Raw genomic sequence first — 14,830 nt, 5'->3', positions numbered from 1 at the left:
AAAAAAAAAAAAAAAAAGAATATACAGCAGCTCATGCAGCTCAATTCCAGAAAAATAAATGACCCAATCAAAAAATGGGCCAAAGAACTAAACAGACATTGCTCCAAAGAAGTCATGCAGATGCCTAACAAACACATGAAAAGATGTTCAACATCACTCATTATCAGAGAAATACAAATCAAAACCACATTGAGGTACCATCTCACGCTAGTCAGAATGGCTGCTATCCAAAAGTCTACAAACAATAAATGCTGGAGAGGGTGTGGAGAAAAGGGAACCCTCTTACACTGTTGGTGGGAATGCAAACTAGTACAGCCACTATGGAGAACAGTGTGGAGATTCCTTAAAAAACTGGAAATAAAACTGCCATATGACTCAACAATCCCACTGCTGGGCATATACTCCAAGGAAACCAGAACTGAAAGAGACACGTGTACCTCAATATTCATCACAGCACTGTTTATAATAGCTAGGACACGGAAGCAACCTAGATGTCCATCAGCAGACGAATAAATAAGAAAGCTGTGGTACATATAAACAATGGAATATTACTCAGCCATTAAAAAAGAATACATTTGAATCAGTTCTAATGAGGTGGATGAAACTGGAGCCTATTATACAGAATGAAGTAAGCCAGAAAGAAAAACACCAATACAGTATACTAACACATATAGATGGAATTTAGAAAGATGGTAATGATAACCCTATTTGCGAGACAGCAAGAGACAAAGATGTATAAAACAGTCTTTTGGATTCTGCGGGAGAAGGCAAGGGTGGAATGATTTGAGAGAATAGCACTGAAACATGTATATTATCATATGTGAAACAGATGGCCAGTCCAGGTTCAATGCATGAGACAGGGTGCTCAGGGCTGGCACACTGGGATGACCCAGAGGGATGGGATGGGGAGGGAAGTGGGATGGGGGTTCAGGATGGAGAACACATGTACACCCATGGCTGATTCACGTCAATGTATGGCAAAACCATTACAATACTGTAAAGTAATTAGCCTCTAATTAAAATAAATAAATTTTAAGAAAAATTGTGAAAACTTGGCTACAATTTACCTATCTAATAACAGAGAACTGGCTTAGTAAATTTAGTGCATCCTTATGATGAAATATTTTTCAGCCATTAAAAGTGAATTTTAGAAGATTATTTAATTACATAAAATCAACAGTATAGGTTTAAAAATATATGCAATATGATCTGGATTTTGTTTTTAAAAAAACCACTATATAGATATAATTTACACATGTATTTAAAACATTTAAAATGTTAAAATTCTAATGTTATATCATGAAGGGAGGTTATAAGTAATTTTTATTTTCTTCATTGTCCTTATGTTTTTTTCAGAGTCTTCAGTGAATATGTATGTTAATTTTATAATCATATAAACAAATATAATTTTAAAAGGAAGGATGAGAAGAAAGAAGGGAGGGAGCAAGTGAGAGGAAGAGTGAACACAGACTCTAGTAAAGAACAGATCTGAATCTAAAACCAGACTCCACCTCATAGCTCTTAGATAATGAACAAACTAAGAACTTCTTTAAACCTAAGTTGTCTCATCTGTAAAAACAAGACTAAGAATTACCTTAAAAGGTAATTATGAAGGTTTAATATGGTCATATATGAGTTTTTCCAAACTCCTGAAGGACACTGATCATTTCAAATGCTCAAATACAATATTTCCTTTGAAAATTCAGAATGCATATTTGGATATTAAAGATTCTACCAAGCCTCCCTTAAATAAACCAGTTTAACTTCATTTAATCTAGCCTTTCCTGGATTCATCTGACCATGAAAATATATTTTACAGAATATCTATGAACCAACCTAATGGACACACTCTGGTACCCTGAATTCAATGACTGCTTAGGTAGTTTTTTTCCTTTTTTCCATATATAAAGGACTAAGACTGGATTCTCATGATGCCAGAAATAGTGAACTAGATTGGCTCGAAGACAGTTCTAATTAAGAACCTAAAAGAATAATGAACTTAAAGAGAAGTCGGACTGGAAGTAACACAGACAAATGCTACTACAAGTTGTTTCCCAACACAGCAATGAGACATTTCATAGCTGAAAGGAAAAAAGAATGATGTCATCCCATATTAACATAAAATCATGATTTCCGATACTAAATGTAATGTGTAATCAAAAAATGAAGTTTACATGTGAATAATATGTTGATTAATCTTATTACATGCCAAGATCCTTACAGATAAAAGCAAGCCAATTTCAATTTATGGTTTCATAATGCATCAGCATTGTCTAGGGGCCTGTCCAATAGGAGATAGCAAGGTCCATCTTCAATATAATTAATTTGTTTACTTATAAGTTGAATAATCAGATCCTACAGATATTCTTTAGGGGTCAGCATGAAAATTTCCCAGAAGAAATTAAGAAATAACACATGATAAAACCAAAACTGATACGGGAAACACCATGAAAATTCAAAAGCATTTTAAGTTTACACCATCATTATCTTTAACTTAGTACAACTAATACAATGAATGAATAACTGGAGAAGGTAAAAGGTGCTTTGCATAAGATTCATAAATGGTAGAGGGAAATAAATACTCTCTCAAAATATCTTATAACCCTGTCCCTTCCTCATCTTCAATACATTGTTGACATTAGAAAAGTTACCATATGCTAACTGGTATTGAGCAAGTGCTGGATAAAGGGGAAACCTTCTAAGAATTTGTAGACAGTAGCTACCAGCAGACTTGTAGCCCAGATTTTACATCTGCAGTTCTGAGCCTTGGATGCTCACGGAAAATACTGGAGTGGGTAGCTTTTCCCTTCTCCAGCAGATCTTCCCAACCCAGGAACTGAACCAGGGTCTCCTGCATTGCAGGCAGATTTTTTACCAACTGAGCTATCAGGGAAGCCCACTGAAATCACTGAGTATCTTTAAAAAGTGATGCCTGGATTCTACTTCTGCAGATTCTGGTTTAAATGGTCTATATAGTTCAGCTTGGACACAAGGATTTTTTAAGTTCCATCAGACAATTTTACACATAGCCAAGCTGGAGAACCACTGTTTGGAAGAAGGCACATCGTTCCTGGGACTTCCCAGGTATCTCAGCGGTAAAGAATCTGCCTGCCAATGCAGGAGACCCGGGTTCAGTCCCTGGGTTGGGAAGATCCCCTGGAGAAGGGAGTGGCAACCCACTCCAGTACTGTTGCCTGGGCAACCCGCTGAACAGAGGAGCCTGGCAGGCTACAGTCCATGGGATCACAAAAGAGTCTGACACAACTGAGCAACTAAACAACAACAACATTCCTATGTCACAAAGAAGTCCCATACCTTTTTCAAGAAAAATGACCACTACACAGACAAAATTAAGAAAGCCCAAGAAAATGAGATACTTCTTATTCTTAATTAAGAAGAAGAAATAAGAGACTGTAGAAACAGACCTCAAAGACTTTGAATATAGAAATGAATTCTGACACAGACCTGAAACAACTATGCTTACTAAGTTTAATGAAATACAACACAAACTTGAAATAACTTTACTGGAAACCACAAAAGGTTTCCAAGGAGATTTGAAAATGCAGCCAAAGAATTTATAGAAATAACAATTAAAATCTAAAATTTAAAATTCAATGGATTAGTTTAACAGCATATTACACATATAGCAAAAGAGAAAGCTGATAAAAAGAAATACAGTTCAGAAGAAAGAATCCAAAATTCAGCACAGAAATACAGAAACAGAGAAAAGTAATCAAAGCATTTAAGAGACTCTATGTGGAGTGTGCCTGGTGGCTCAGATGGTAAAGAGTCTGCCTGCAATGCAGGAGACCCAGGTTTGATCCCTAGGACAGGAAGATCCCCTGGAGAAGGAAATGGCAACCCACTCCAGTATTCTTGCCCAGAAAATCCCATGGGCAGAGGAGCCTAGTGGGCTACAGTCCATGGGGTCGCAAAGAGTCAGACACGACTGAGCAACTAACACTTTCATTTCACTTTAATGTGGAGTGTAGAGTGAAAAGGTTTCAGATATAGCAAACCTCTAAATATCTAAAACAGAATAACATGTATCACCAGTATTAATATTTACATGATCTGTAACATCGTGCCTTAATTCAAACCTCCATTTCTATACACTTAAGTTTAAAAGAGCACATGTCCACAAAATTCAGAGGTTTTCACAAACTGTCATTTTTTGAAAGGACAGTGTGATTTTCCAAGCCTAACATTTTATGAGACTTCATCTTTGGTTTATTCTTACCATCTCTGTAATTCCACAGGAGGTGTTTACACATATATCTTTTGACCTTGATTTTATCAACTGCTAATTTTAACGTTCATATATCAGTTGCCATGTATAAAGCAGCGACAAGCTTTAATTTTCTGTATTTCATAGCTGGGTAGCCTCCATTCTTTCCTTAGAAATAGACAAAATATTTTGAGTCTATGAGATTTACAAGTGCATCTAAATTTTGTCAAGTTCCAAATAATGGCAGTATAACTATAAGTACACTCTCTTTTAGCTCATCATCATTTATAATGAACAGTTTTCTCTAAATCAGTGATTTTTTGAGCTGCAGATTAAGACCTATTAGTGAACTGTAAAACTGATTTAGCATATCAAAAGCAGCATTTTAAAAGAATTAAACCAGAACAGAAAAATAGAAAATATCAGAGTACACTTAAGAGTAAGAATTGTTTAAAATTTATTTTCATGTGTATAAGTTATTTACACATATAATGTATATTTATTTCATATATACCATCTCTATATGTACATAAATGAACATATATGTTTGAGTGTATGAAGTTTAAATATAAAAATTTTTTTAACTGTAGGTTGTGGTCAAAAAGTTTCAAAGCCACCAGTGTGAAATAATCTCGCAGGTACGCCACACAGCAAAATATACATATAATTCCTACCTTAAAATATTTATTTCAAAGAACCTTGAGAGAGCAAGTATATTAATTTCAGCTCTGTTGTAAAACAGGCATCTCAAAAAATCTTAAGATTGCAACAATGAACATGTATTTTTTGTTTATATCATATGTTGTCACCCGCAAGTGTGCTGCTACAATTCCACATGTGATTTAAATTCTGGGGTCCAGACGGCAGGAGACGCCCCTACTTAAGACATATGCACTTTAATGGCAGAGAGAACAAGCAAGAGTGATGGATGTGTTCGATGCTCAGATGTGGCACACATCACATCCACTCACAGTCCACTAGCTAGATTATATCACATGCCCGAGCCCAGAGTCAATGTAGTATTATAAAGTCTGCCTTCAAGGTGACACAGCAACTCAAACAGCAACAAGCAAAGACAAACTTCTCATCAGTAAGGGAGCTAGTATTTGGGAACAATCATACAATCTATCAGAGCAATTCACTTTTCTCCTTTCTCTAATCCCTTTGTATGATAAAGGAAAAGAAAGTATTTCTTGTCCCCAAGGCAGGAAAGAGGCCAAGGTCATGGCTTATGTGAGTTGTGGCATGGTTAGTTTCCTCTGGATTCTGGTCAGGTATGTCTCACTTAATTGGGGCTATTATCCTACAAATTGACTAGGATTTTGAAGTATAACTAGAATAAGACAAATCCTCCCTGTACAGGAAAAAATCACCAAGACAATATATAATGAAGACAACAACGATTAACTAGAAATCAAGAAAATTTCATAAGTGAAAAAACTGTTACCCAAAAAGGGGTTAAGACTGATCTTCCAAAGGGCACCAATGCATTTATATAAACCAAGGGCAGATAACACTAATAACACTATGAGAAAGTGGATTTTTTTATGGTATATGTTAAAAATACTCATTATCTGTTCTGTTCTCTTGTGGAAGTTTATATAAGTAAACGTTATTATCATTTTCTTAAGATCAAACTACTGAAGATTATGCATTCCAGTGTTTCTTCCTTAACTCAAAAATAGTTTAGAATTCCAGTCATGAATTGAAGAAACAGCCAATAATAAAATTCATGAATGCTTATGACTCTCCGGGAACCAAACCTTTAAAAGAGTGACAAATCAGGTATTCATAAGTGAACATTATTTTAAAATTTCCAACTAGTATGAATCATTTCAAGCCAAATTATAGTAGAAATGCCCTATCCATATTAAATCCTAAACTATGCACTTAAATGGCCAATAATTTATTCTTTGAGAGAACATGAACAAGACCCCAATCAATTTACATGAGACAGTCCAAGCAAACACAAAACTGCTGCCAAGTTCCAACTGTTCCATCCTGATAATTTTGTAAAAAAAAAAAAAAATTCAGTGGAAACTAAGACGGTTGTTTATGTAATTTCAGTTCAGTTCAGTCACTGAGTCATGTCCAACTCTTTGCCACCCCATGGACTGCAGCAGGCCAGGCTTCCCTGTCCATCACCAACTCCCAGAGCCTACTCAAACTCGTCCATCGCGTCGGTAAGCCATCCAACCATCTCATCCTCTGTAGTCCCCTTCTCCTCCCACCTTCAATCTTTCCCAGCATTGGGGTCTTTTCAAATGAGTTGGTTCTTTGCATCAGGTGACCAGCGTATTGGAGTTTCAGCTTCATCATCAGTCCTTCCAATGAATATTCAGGACTGATTCCTTTAGGATTGACTGGTTGGATCTCCTTGCAATCCAAGGGACTCTCAAGAGTCTTCTCCAACACCACAGTTCAAAAGCATCAATTCTGTGGCACTCAGCTTTCTTTATAGTCCAACTCTCACATCCATACATGACTACTGGAAAAACCATAGCTTTGACTAGATGGACCTTTGTTGGCAAAGTAGTATCTCTCCTTTTTAATATGCTGTCTAGGTTGGTCATAGCTTTTCTTCCAAGGAGCAAGTGTCTTTAATTTCATGGCTGCAGTCACCATCTGCAGTGATTCTGGAACCCCCCAAAATAAAGTCTGTCAATGTTTCCACTGTTTCCCCATCTATTTGCCATAAAGTGATGGGACCAGATGCCTTGATCTTAGTTTTCTGAATGTTGAGTTTTAAGCCAACTTCTTCATTCTCCTCTTTCAGGTTCATCAAGAGGCTCTTTAGTTCTTTGCTTTCTGCCATTTAAGGGTGGTGTCATCTGGGTATCTGAGGTTATTGATATTTCTGCCAGCAATCTTGATTCCAGCCTGTGCTTCATCCAGCCCAGCATTTCACATGATGTACTCTGCATATAAGTTAAATAGGCAGGGTGACAATATACAGCCTTGACATACTCCTTTCCCAATTTGGAACGAGTCTATTGTTCCATGTCCAGTTCTAACTGTTGCTTCTTGACCTGCATACAGATTTCTCAAGAGGCAGGTCAGGTGGTCTGGTATTCCCATCTCTTTAAGAATTTTCCAGTTTGTTGTGATCCACACAGTCAAAAGCTTTGGTGTAGTCAATAAAGCAAAAATATAAGTTTTTCCAGAACTCTCTTGCTTTTTCGTAATAGCTATAAATAAAATTATAGTATGTGCGTGTGTGTGTGAACTCTAGGCCACATGGTACCTCTTCTTGAACACCTTTGGGCAATACACAAGCACATATCTCTATGTAGCAATGCTGCTGCTGCTAAGTCGCTTCAGTCGTGTCCGACTCTGTGCAACCCCATAGATGGCAGCCCACCAGGCTCCCCCGTCCCTGGGATTCTCTAGGCAAGAACACTGGAGTGGGTTACCATTTCCTTCTCCACTATGTAGCAATAGTCCTGCACAAAAACTATCCTTACAGTCTTCAGTGGTCTCTATGTTATTTATCAAATGGAATTAACAATCATTCAATGCACACTTCATCCCTAAGTGAACCCTCACCTCAGCAGTCACAACCTAAAAGGAAAGCCTGAGAAGGGACCATGTGGCACTTTACCTTGCTTTGGCCCAAGGGAGACTTTCATTGATTATATGACATGTCACTCTCATTTCACTGAGACATCAAGGGAGGTAAGTGCGAAGAAGTCCCTCCAAACATCTTGAAGGAGGCCATACCAAGAGTCACCTAAACTCTGGGTAGAACACAAGATGTAATGTCACTATTTTCACATACTAAAACAGCTATTGATGGTGACAGCACCCAAATACTATAGTCACGAGGTAAAGAAGAAAAGGGGCTTCCCAAAGTACTACTGAGACTTGGAATGTTAAAACTGAAGGAAAAATAAGAGTTATTTAATTTGACCCTTTCATTTGACATATAATGAAGCAGACTTAAAGCATTTTAATGACTCTTCCAAGGTTACCCCAGTTAATTTTTTTATGACAATTGGAGTTGAACCTATGTCTCACAATTCACAGCTCACTGCTCTTTCTAGTACAACTCTGAAACTCCAGTTGCAGCACTGATTTCTCAACAAGGGAGCACAATTATAGCTAGGATATTAGTGAATAATATTTAATGACAGTGGGCTTCCCTCATAGCTCAGTCGATAAAGAATCTGCCTGCAATGCAGGAGACCCAGGTTCAATTCCTGGGTTAGGAAGATGCCCTGGAGAAGGAAATGGCAATCCACTCCGGTATTCTTGCCTGAAAAATCCCATGGATAGAGGAGCCTGGCAGGACCCATGGGGCCGCAAGAGTTGGACACAACTTAGCGACTAAACCACCACCCATTTAATGACAGGGAAAAAGCAACTTTCTTGTGTGATAGAAATATTCTTTATTTGATTGGGATGCAACACATGTATATATTTGTATACTCACTGAATGTAAGATGTGTACATTTCACCATAAATTATTTTATTATTAAAATAAAATATATAATAAAAATAATTTATGAGATCCCCAAAATTATTTAATGATATAAGAAAATATGCACAGGATATAGCTAAGCTTCTGTGGGGCTTCCCTCATAGCTCAGTTGGTAAAGAATCAGCCTGCAATGCAGGAGACCCCGGGTTGATTCCTGGGTTGGGAAGATCCCCTGGAGAACGGAAAGGCTACCCACTCCAGTATTCTAGCCTGGAGAATTCCATGGACTATACAGTCCATGGGGTCGCAAAGAGCTGGACACAACTAAGCGACCTTCCCTTTCACTTTACCTTATCCTAGGTCATGAAGAAATCAGAACCTGAGGTAAGGATTAAGATATTAAATTTTATTTGGGAGGTGTAACTTGGGCAGTGAGAGTGAAGAAAAAAGGACTAAGGTAAGGAACAAGATAAGGAAAAATGCAAAACATGCAATGTGGTGCATTACTTAGCATGATTATTGCTTCATAAGGAACCATGAAGAGACACAATAATACACACAGCAGATGTATTCACTCAGCAGACTGCACTCTAGAAACTTTGCTAGAAGGACCCGTATGTACTTCAGAGCACTCCAGAGGATAAAGAAAAGGGGGAAATTGATCTAACTAGTTCCTTCTTATTTCCTGCTCCTATTGCACACATTCCCCAATAACACTAAGCTTCCCTGGTGGCTCAGATGGTAAATCTGTGTGCAATGTGAAGGCCCAGGTTCGATCCCTGGGTTGGAAAGATCCCCTGGCAAAGAGAAAGGCAACCCACTCCAGTATTCTTGCCTGGAGAATTCTATGAACAGAGGAGCCTGGCAGGCTACAGTCCCTGGGATCACAGAGTCAGGAACGACTGAGTGACTATCACTTTCACTTTCCCAGTAACACCAAATGGCTCCTAGGCAGCTGTTCAAGAAACCAGATCCCAGGATTCCCTGGTGGTCCAGTGGTTAAGATTCTGTGCTTCCACTACAAGAGGCACAGGCTGGATCCCTGGCCAGGGAACTAAAATCCCAAATGCCACATGGTCAAAAAAGGAAAAAAGAAACCAGATGCCACAACCCACAGGTGATACTTCTTCTCACTTTAAATTTGGAGGGTAACTCAGCGCGGATGGGACATCCAAATGGTATGGTACACAGGTTTGTAAACATATAGATTAATGAGTAGGCTACAGAATAATATGCAAACTATTATCCTATTTTTATTAAATAAATAAATCTAGGAGAATATATCCCAAAATATTAAAAATAATCATCTCTACGGTGGTGAAGTTAACCCTGATTGCCTTTCCACTTTGGTCTTCTCTGTATTTGCTCAGTTTTCCACCCTCCAAAATCTAATACTCATGTCTCCACAGTGTTCCCTTTACTCCCACCTTACTACCTTCAATCCTTCATGCCATGATGATGTTTTTAAGCCTACAGAGGAAAGTTAGCTGGGATTTAGTCACTAAACTCAGAATGCACAGCAAATATTGCATATAGTAAATATTACTTTTGAAAATCTCTTAAATTACTCATAATAGTTTACTGCCTATAACAAATGGTATGTTGTGTACTACTCATAAATGAGGCCCTCTCAAATTTGAGAACTTCTGAGCTTTATGGAAGGAAAAATAAAAAATGTATGTGCAGTTGTCTAGACAAGCAAACTATACTGCAGTCAAGATAAAGCTCTCACTCTGGGTGCCCATATGGTTCCCTTCCTCCCTTCAGTCAAGGTTCCACTCAGGTATGATCTCCTGATATACAGGGTGGTTTGTGGGGGGAAGACGAGAAAAAGAGAGAGAGCACTCAGAACTGGAAGATTCCAGAGAAGAGAGAGCAAAATGATCAAGACAGGTATGAAAAGGAAGAGATTTCCAACACATTGGTATTTCTGTTCTGTTCAAATTATTAAATAAAACCCATTGAAAATTATCACAATCTACCATTTGAAAATGCAACTTACTTAATGTTTGTATATGCATTGAAATAAAAGAATATATTAACAATGAAAGTAATGGAACCCTCACAAATGTCTCTTTGCTTACCACCACATCTGAAATGGCAATTCACTCCAGTATTCTTGCCTGGGAAATCCCATGGGCAGGGGAGCCTGGCAGTCTACAGTCCATGGGGTCACAAAGAGTCAGACACAACTTCAACTAAACAAACAACAACAACAACATCTGAAATAGCAGCTCTTGGTGACCCCTAAGCTTTTAATTTGTTTCATTTAGAGTAGAGCTCTTTTAACAGTCTGACAGAATATCAAATACATGGCTGCTAATTTGTTTGTTTAATGTCTCCTTAGTTAGAATATAAGCTCCATGAGGGCAGAGACTTTGTATATTTTCTTCACTGCTGTATCCTCAGTGAGCTTAGAAGAATGGTGGCACATAACAGGTGCTCAAAAAATATTTGTTAAAAGTAACAACTAAACCCCTAATCTGCTTTAATATTAAGCCTCTATAATCTTAATATACATTCTCAAATGCATTTAGTTTGTTGTGTTAAGGAAGCTACCACACTGTTCTTTCCTCTTTTTCTTCAGACACAGGTATTAGCAAACTCAGGGCACTAATTGCCCAGCTTAGAATTGAATGGCACTAGGGCCATACTTCAAAGATTGCACTCTACTTAACAAACCATTGTACAGATTTTGCATTTTTCATGTTTCATTTCTAAATCACTGAGGTTTTATAGAATTATTACTATTTCTTACAAAATATTTTCTAATTTTATCATTCTAGACTATTGAATTATAGTGGTTCTGTTTGACATACCTTCAATATTCCATATGAAACTTGATTTATGCCACTATATCTCTGAGACTGGAAATTTAAGTTTATTGATATAAGACTTACAGGACACAATCTATCCAGTAAATTTACTAGTACCTTTAAAATATTATGTTGTATTCTTCTGTAACCTGCTACAATCTGGTCTTAAAAATACATTTTACAAATATAAAGTCACTTAGTGAGTTTGACCCAACCTATATTTATATTTTGCTTTTTACAATAACCCTGTATGCAAGACAGCAAAAGAGACACAGATGTATAGAACAAACTTTTGGACTCTGTGGGAGAGGGAGAGGGTGGGATGATTTGGGAGAATGGCATTGAAACATGTATACTATCATGTAAGAAACGAATTGCCAGTCTAGGTTCGATGCAGGATACAGGATGCTTGGCGCTGGTGCACTGGGATGACCCAGAGAGATGGTATGGGGAGGGAGGTGGGAGGGGGGTTCAGGACTGGGAACTCATGTACACCCGTGGCGGATTCATGTTGATGTATGGCAAAACCAATACAGTATTGTAAAGTAAAATAAAGTAAAATTTTAAAAAATTTAATAAGCTCTTTTAAAACTATAAATAAGGGATGCTTCTGAGAAAGTGGAAGGCTAAATAAACATTTTAATCTTCTTTATTCATACTTTATCTCATTCTAAAAACTATTTCATATAACTTATATATAGACTCTACAAGATTAAAAATATATAAGAACTCAAGGACAAGGAAAAATAAAGAAATAATGGTGTTATGTGACCAGAAAAGTATCCTTTATACCTAGAAAGCGCAGAGCAGGAACAGACTATTAATAATTACACTTTATTGTTTTCTCCCTGTCACTGTGACCAAATAAAATTTCTATACTATGAGAAAAGGGGAACAAAGTATTCAATTCTTCCTAAAAAATTCAATTGAAGAAAGAAAAACAGGGAATTCCCAGGCAGTCCAGTGGTTAGGACTTAGCACTTTCACTATCATGGGCCCAGGTTCAATCCCTGTTTGGGAAACTAAGATCCCACAAGTCACATGGCTTGGATTTAAAAAAAAGAAAAAAGAAAGAAAAACAATTAGAAAATGTCTGTTTTGTGTTTGAAATAGAAAACTTTCTGATTAAGCTTGGCCCTCAGATTTCACTAATCAAAGTAGGTCCTACTGTCCTAAATGTCCATCAACAGATGAATGGATAAACAAGATGTGATGTATATACAATGGAATATTACTCAGCCATAAAAATGAATGAAATAATGCCATTTGCAGCAACAAACAAAGATGAACCTGGAAATTATCATGCTAAGAGAAATAAGTTAAAGAGAGAAAGACAAACATCATATGATATCACTAATATGTGTAATCTAAAAAAATGATACAAATGAATTTATTTATAAAGCAAAAACAGACTCACAGACATAGAAAACAAATTTATGGTTGTAAAAGTGGAAAGTGGGATGGGGGATAAGTTAGGAGTATCAGATCAACAGATATACACTACTTTATATAAAATTGACAAACAAGGACCTACTCTATAGCACAGGGAACTATATTTAGTGTCTTGTAATAACCAATAATGGAAAAGAATATATATAACTGAATCAGTTTCTATACATCTGAAGCTAACAAAATATTGTAAATAAACTATACTTCAAAAGAAAACATAGAGTTCAGCATTCAAAGTAGGGTTTCTATTCCCTAGGAGGTACATATGACAACCTATCAACCCATGTAGAGTGAATGGAAACTATTAGGATTTTTACATTTACTATTTTATCATCTAGTTTTGGTTCTATAATGTTTATCTTACATATTTGAGACACTTCTTTTAAGTATATGTTCAAAGCACAAGAACATTTTTTAACAAAATTGGGATTAGACTATGTGTGTGTCTACAAATATAACATCTGTCACTTGCCTTTACTAAGACTCCATCATAAGCATTTTCTCATGCATTAAATATTACTGGAAAAACTAAATTTATTGAATGTATTATATGGATGAACTATAAGTTTCATTAAACTGTAATCTTCAGTTGTTAGAAAACCAGATTGTTTCTAATACTATTTTAAATGAAGTTGTGATGAACATCCTTGCACACAAATACCTTTTTCTCTAGAGGCAGAATTCCTGGGACAAAGGATATTAACATTTTTTACATTTATGATGTGGATACTGTGCTATTTTTACAAATACAAAAAATTTTAATGCACAAAAACAGTTACTGACAGTCACTTTGACCTGTTCCCATCACATTTTAACAGCTGGGGCAATCATTTCATTACTTAAAAAAAATCTATGGAGGTTATGTGGTGGTCCAGCAGTTGTGAATCTGCCTGCCAATTCAGTGGTCATGGGTTCAATCCGTGCTCTGGGAAGATCCCACATGCCATGGAACAACTAAGTCCATGTGCCACAACTACTGAACCCATGTCTCTAGAATCCCCAAGCTACAACTCATCTGGCCAGTAGATGTTATGGACAGCAAATGAGAGGACACTTAAAATAAGAAGTTTTAATAATCATTATGAAATATGACATACCTTGAAGACTCAGGCTTCTCTGAGTATGATATAGTTTGGAAGGATCAAGTATTAATCTGAAAGGTTTGTTTGTATAATGTGAAAGGGAGTCTAACCTCTATCATCTTTTTGACCAAAACAGACAAAAACTTTAAAAATTAAAGAAGATAGGTATAATTATGTTGTTTTTCTAAATTAAAAACAATGCCCAAACTTTTTTTTTTAAAGTAAAAAAAAATGGAATACCTCTATGGAAAGGATGGGGAGTAAAGTGAAGGGGACAGAGTTAAAAGTTAGACTTCTCTGTCCATACTTAGTTTTTTAGGTTTGATTTTAGAACCATCTAACAATTCAACATGATTGGAATAGAAAAAATAATCAAATTAAAATAATACAATTTCAGTGAGAAAGCAATCCCCAAAAATCAGGAGCAAAAATGAGACAAATTAAATGGTGTATTGATTTTGCAGAATATTCACAAAGAGAGGAAGAATTATTTCAAGTGAATTTAAATTATATTAATTTAGTTATACACCCCTAGTAGTATATATCCTATACCCAAAATGAGACTAAATATTTTAGTTAATCATATTTCTGCTGCTAGTAGTAATGTTGGTATTATTATTTGAAAGCCATCTTGCAAAAAAAAGCTAAATAATTATGTTGGAGTCAATGGGAACCTTTTGCATTGGGGGAGGGAAGGATAAGTAAAACTGATGTATTTCTAAACTTATTTTGAAGTATTAATTTAAATTCATAATGTATTTTACCTTAAAATTACATATATATATATGTAAACATCTCCAGTGAATAAAGCCTAGACACAGTGACCACTCTAGCA

This window comes from Oryx dammah, unplaced genomic scaffold, assembly GCF_014754425.2.
Source record: "Oryx dammah isolate SB20612 unplaced genomic scaffold, SCBI_Odam_1.1 HiC_scaffold_23, whole genome shotgun sequence".
Classification (NCBI taxonomy): domain Eukaryota; kingdom Metazoa; phylum Chordata; class Mammalia; order Artiodactyla; family Bovidae; genus Oryx; species Oryx dammah.
Note: the sequence above shows the minus strand (reverse complement) of the source record.